The following is a 6,000-nucleotide window of genomic DNA, read 5'->3' as shown; positions in this document are numbered from 1 at the left end:
GTTAGAGGACGTATCATGAGGATCACATGTTTATTCTCATTTACCCTATCAAAGTATCAAGTAGGATGCTTTTGGCCACAAGTAACAGAAATTATGACCCAAACTTGTTTAAGGAATATGAACATTTATTATCATGTGTAGACAGGCTCCAGGGACCGTGTAGTCAATCTTCATGTCTGATTCTCCAGGCTTTGCATCCAGTGTCATTTGTCTTTGTTCTTAAATGTCCTTCCTGCCTAGACGGATTCTTTTGATTGTCTTTGTCCCTAAAATGAAATTTCTCTAACAATACATGTAGAATTATTTGCAGAGATTGGTTTCTAGGGATTTCGTGTATTTATGCTTCAGCAAATGTTAATCTGATTTCCAATTCCATGATCATGTAGGTGGACACTGTTCGTGCCATATGCAATGGTCTTGTCACTGGCATCAGCAACACACACGGAGATCTTTGACAATGTGCTGATGGTAAGATATTGTATATAACCACGAAGTTTCCAAACCTTTCTGTCGTCCTGATGTTTTCTGTCTTAAAGATCACTTTAGTAAGAAACTGGGCTTCTTGGGAACAGTTCTTGAGAAGCTTTTTAGGCTCTGATGACCTTGTGAATGAAAACGTCAATGAGGAAGGGCCTGAAGTGCTGGCCAAGTGTGATGGTGATGACAATGGCTGAGTTTTTGTCACCTGATATCCAGACAGCTTCCTGAGGGGTAGAACCCTTATCTACCACAGAGTAGAGCTGGAAGAGTGACAAAAGAGTAGCTGTGTTTTTTCCACCCAATCTAAGTATGTCTGTCTGCATCCAAAAGCAAATGTTTCTTAAAAATTTCAGTTGCATGGGGCGCCTGGGTGGCTCAGTCAGTTAAGTGTCTGCCTTCGGTTCAGGTTATGATCTCAGGGTCCTGGGATCAGGCTCTGTGCTCAGTGGGGAGTCTGCTTCTCCCTTTGCTTACCCCCCACACTCATGCTCTCTCTCTCTCTCAAATAAGTAAATAAATAAAATCTCAAAAAACTTCCAGTTCCATGAAGATCAAAAAAGTTTAGTGCTAATAAAAAAATAAAATGTTGAACTGAAAGGAAATGATTACTAGAATATTCTATCACAATACTTATCCATCTAGATTATGTTTGACTGGAAGATCCTGTACTCGAGGGTAGGCTCTCTGTTCATTTGTACGAAATATCAAAGTGTAAGGTTTTCATTGGAACTTATAAAGAAAAACAACATTTCTTGTGAAGGAATAAAACACATTTTAAATTAAAAGGCTCAAATCTAGAAATCTAAAGTTGAAAATAAAATAACTGAAATGAGAGAATAGAGATCTCACTAAAAGTATTTTAATAGCCTGAATTTCTGAGGAATGTAAAATAATTACATACTTTTTACAAGTTAGGGTAAGTGTCCAATCCACCGGTAAAGTGTCGAGTCTCCCAGGAGGTAAATGAATTTTCCCTTCAAACTGTCACTTATCTCAATTGTATGTGACTGACTCTGGTTACAAAATGTTGTCATCCACCTTCCTTCTGAAGTAGAACTACCAGGGACGGGAATCTTCCCTCTGATTTGGTACTTGTCTTTTATTTTTTTTCATTCTCTAGTAATGGAAACACTTGTGGTAAGTGATCTTATTGGTATGAATTAAATACGTAACCTTCCTTCTTTGTCCTTCCCTTTGTTGATTTCTTTCTCTCTTCCTCAAACTCCTGTTTCCTAATTCCTTCCCTTCTCTTACTATTTATTGATCACCAGCTTTGTTTTGGCCACTTCTACTCCTTCATTTGAGAGATTTTTGAGTCATCTTGATTCCTTCTTGTTCATTTTCTGTCACACTTAGGCCTTTGTCACTAACCTGAATATTAGTGGTCTAAAAGTTGGTGTCCTTGCACCAAACTACTTACCGATGTTCCACTAATGAAGCAGTAGTCTTATTTTTTCTATGAATTTTTAATACAGTTTTTCATTAAAAACTAGCTTAAAAATATAAAACATCCACATTTCGAAAAATCCAAACAGTAAAATACCTAGTTTGAATTGATACTTTAAAAATAGGATCTCGCAAAAAGTAACAGGCAGCAGACAATATAAAACTAATATCCTGAGATTTTCCAGCAAGTTCCATTAGAATTACAGGCTCTGTTGGCACATGTCTGCTTTCCAGTGCATTGCAAGTAGCAGTGCACCAGAAGTTTTGCTACGGCATGATGAAAATCATCCGATTTCTCACCTGTCATGTTTCCTTTTCCCTCATTATGCCCCCCACCCCGTCCCCACTCAGTTAATGCTTATATTTTAGGTTTGTTACGTAGCATTTCTGTACTGATATCATATTCTGTATTAGGAAGCAAACAATAATGACTTAAAAATATAAATTTATCCCTCACCTAACAGTCCTAAAGTGAGCAGGCCAGGGCCAGTATGATGTTCCATGGTTTCAAGGGCTGCAGTTCCTTCTGCCACTCTTTTTTTGGAGAAATGATAATCTTTTTTTTTTTTTTTTAAGATTTTATTTTTTTATTTGACAGAGGAGGAGATCACAAGTAGGCAGAGAGGCAGGCAAAGAGAGAGGGGGAAGCAGGCTCCCTGCCGAGCAGAGAGCCCGATGCGGGGCTCGATACCAGGACCCTGAGATCATGAGCTGAGCCAAAGGCAGAGGCTTTAACCCACTGAACCACACAAGGTATGATAATCTTAACTTTATTAGTTTCTTGCAGCTTTACTGAGGTATAACTGACATACAAATAACTCTGTGTATTCAGTGTGTGCAGTTGGGTGAATTTGAACATATGCTTATACCCATGACACCATCATCACAATGAAGGCGCTATTCCCTTTTTTTTTTTTTTTTTGATTTTATTTATTTATTTGAGATAGAGAGTATGCACAAGTGGGGAGGTGGGGTCGGGGGAGAGGCAGAAGGAGAGGGAAAAGCAGGATGCCCCACTGAGCAGGGAATCTGACATGGGGCTCGATCCCAGGACCATGACCCAATCTGAAGGCAGACGCCTAACTGACTGAGCCACCCAGGCATCCCATGGTGCTATTCTTAACATATAACATCAATCTCATGGTCTGACATGGCTCTTTCATCTCTCAGCATTATATCTAGAGTTTAACCAGTAGGAGGGGGAGGGTAAGTTGTTTTACTCTTAAGGCATAACCCAAATGTTTTCCATAGCACTTCCATAATCCTGGGCAAAATGTTGGTGTGGTCACCACTACCTGTAAGGAAGACTATAGCCTTTAGTTGGGTGACCATGGGCCCAACTAAAATAATGGTGTCTTGTTACCAATGGTGTTTTCCTACCAAAGAAGGGAGAATGGATAGTAGGAGACCATACCCAGTCTCTGCTTTACTGTCCATACTTAGCCCCCCATCGACCTTGCAGTCCCGGTTTGTCTAGATCCACAGAATAGTCATAAGCATGGGTGTCCTGGGTTTGTGACCTGTGGACAGAGTGGAAACATAGGGATGGTGGAAGAATTGGAAAATTCTGAAATAAGAGTTCTTTCAGGTAATCCTGCAATAGCTAAGTCCTAGTGATTTGGTTTGCTAAAGAGAGATTCCGTAATCCTATAATTTTATTAAAATTCCAGTGTGACATGGTTGGGTTTCTGTGAGGTTTGGTAGCATTGCACCCTGGATGACTGAATATCGTTACTCTGGGGTTGTAACATCCATATGCCTATCCTCCTAATGTGCTGGCGCACTTGGTGAGAAGACAGCCTTTAAGCTTATTATTGTAAACCATATCTTGTACGGTATTTATGTGTCAGGGTATACATTTTGCCACGTGTCAAGCTAAGTGCTCTGAAAGACTATATCAGATATAACAAATTTTCTTATGATTAGTGTTAACATTTACATAATAGTATGTTGATAATAATATTAAGATTCCTTTATATTTACAGATTAAAGATTATGGTAGAGGGACTAATGTCCCCCCAAAGATATCTGCATCCTGATCCCTGGGACCTGTGAATATGTTACCTTCTCTGGCAAAAGGGACTTTCCAGATATGATTATGGGTATGGATTTCAAGATGGGAGATTCTCCTGGATGATCCAGGTAGGACCAATCTAAATCTCGCTTATGCTCAAAAGTGGGAGAGGGAGGCAGAGGAGTGAGTCAGAAGGATGTGAGGTGGGGAATTGACCCATTGTTGTAGTTTTGTAAAATGGAGGAAGAGGGCTGTGAAGAACAAGGGCTCCTCTAGAAGCTGGAAAAGGCAAGGAAGCAGAGTCTGCCCTAGAGCCTCCAGAAAAGAATGCTGCCCTATTATAACTTTTTTTTTTTTTTTAACCTCAGTGAGACACGTGTTTGACTACTGAACTACAGAACTGCAAGATGATATATTTTTATTGTTTTAAACCACTTTGACACTTTTTCAACATCAAGTCACCTCATCCAACATTTATATAAATAGAAGAAAAGCCCCTTACTTTATATCACTTAGTAACATTAAACATTTTTCTGTAGATCACGCACATTTTACAATTTTTAAAAAAAATATTTTATTTATTTATTTGAGATACAGTGAGAGGGAGCGAGGGCACAAAGAGGGTGGAGGGGCAGAGGGAGAAGCAGGGTCCCCGCTGAGCAGGGAGTCCAATGCAGGGCTTGATCCCAGGACATCAAGGTCATGACCTGAGCTGAAGGCAGATGCTTAAAAGACTGAGCCACCCAGGTGCCCCTAGATCATGCACATTTTGTTAAATTTGTGAAATAGCTTTTCAGAGCACAAAGTGGATCATATCACTCCTTCCTTAGTAGATTTCTGGAGCTTTCAAAAGCTTACTGAATGAACCCTAAAATTCTCGGCATGCTACTTGAGAACTTCTGTGATTTAGTCTCTTCCTTTCTTTCTAGCCTCTTCCTTTGCTATGGTCCACTGAATACTCTGACTCCACTGGCTTACTGAACAAACTTCATGGTGATTTTGCTTATGCGTAGAGTTATCAGATAAATAATACAGGATACCAAATTAAATTTGAATTATTTCTAATAAGGAATAACTTAGTGTATTTTACATGCAGTAGTTACCCTTTATCTCAAGTAATGTGCATAAACAACTAGAAATTACTCAAATTTAACTTGGACCCTAGATGACTATTTGCTAAACCTGGCAACCCTACTCATGATCTTTATGAGTTTTCTCTTTCACCTCATTCTCTGTCTACAGATATCCTCAGGGCTAAGTCAAATATCAACTCTAACATAAGCCCTTGCCTTTTTACTTTCTTCATAGAATTGGTAGTTTGAATGTCTTTTCGGATTGCAGGCTTGCTGAACATTTATTTTTCTCCATTTGCCCATAATTCCTCATATCTATTAGAACCTTAATAAACATTTGCAGAACACATGAATAAATATTAGGCAATAAATCATTAGTTGAAATAAATCTCAAAATGAAGGTTATTGGTAAACTCAGGCTTTATAGAAAGTTATTTTAAAGCCAAGTAAAAACATTATTCTTTTATAAGTAACGTGGCTTTGCGTTTGCCACTAAAACACATTTTAATAAAATGGAAACTCCATATCAAATTGCTAAGTGCATAAACTAAAGGTTAGGAAGTTATGCCAACAGAGAATTAGGATAACCAAACCAAAATGTTCCTACTCTGAAGCTGAGGGTAACCATCAAAGACATTTGCACAGTGCCCCAGACAAATTACTGACCCTAGGAGGTGCACTACCATGTTTAAATATGAATGTAGAATACTAATACTTTCCCCTTTTGGATAAACAACTATAAAAATCTCTTATAAAAAGAGTTTGAAATAATTTCCTTGAGCTGATTTCTCTCTTTAAGATCCAAGGTGATTGACATCACAGACACCTGCTAGGAATTGTGCTCCAAGAAATCCATAATTACTAGAATTCATATTGATAAATTTCCCCTGCATAAGAATGTTTCTTGGAACACCCATGCCAAGTGCCACCCATCACAGGACAGAGCAAACTTACTATCACACTGGGAGAGGTCCGTGAGTTTAGGAA

The 6,000-nt window shown here is 38.7% G+C and overlaps 1 pseudogene across 1 annotated transcript in view; it reads right to left on the bottom strand.

Moving 5' to 3' along the window:
• Positions 1-344: 344 nt before the first annotated feature.
• LOC308350961 (NXPE family member 1-like) overlaps positions 345-6,000 on the bottom strand; it is a 73,026-nt pseudogene continuing 67,370 nt past the window's right edge. The window contains exon 9 of the transcript in view: positions 345-819. The product of the transcript in view is annotated as an NXPE family member 1-like (transcript). The remainder of the gene's footprint in view (positions 820-6,000) is intronic.

The sequence above is a fragment of the Martes martes genome, assembly GCF_963455335.1.
Source record: "Martes martes genome assembly, chromosome: 10".
In the NCBI taxonomy this organism is placed as follows: Eukaryota; Metazoa; Chordata; class Mammalia; order Carnivora; family Mustelidae; genus Martes; species Martes martes.
The sequence above is the reverse complement of the archived record's forward strand: the minus strand, read 5'-3'. Positions and strand labels throughout refer to the sequence as shown.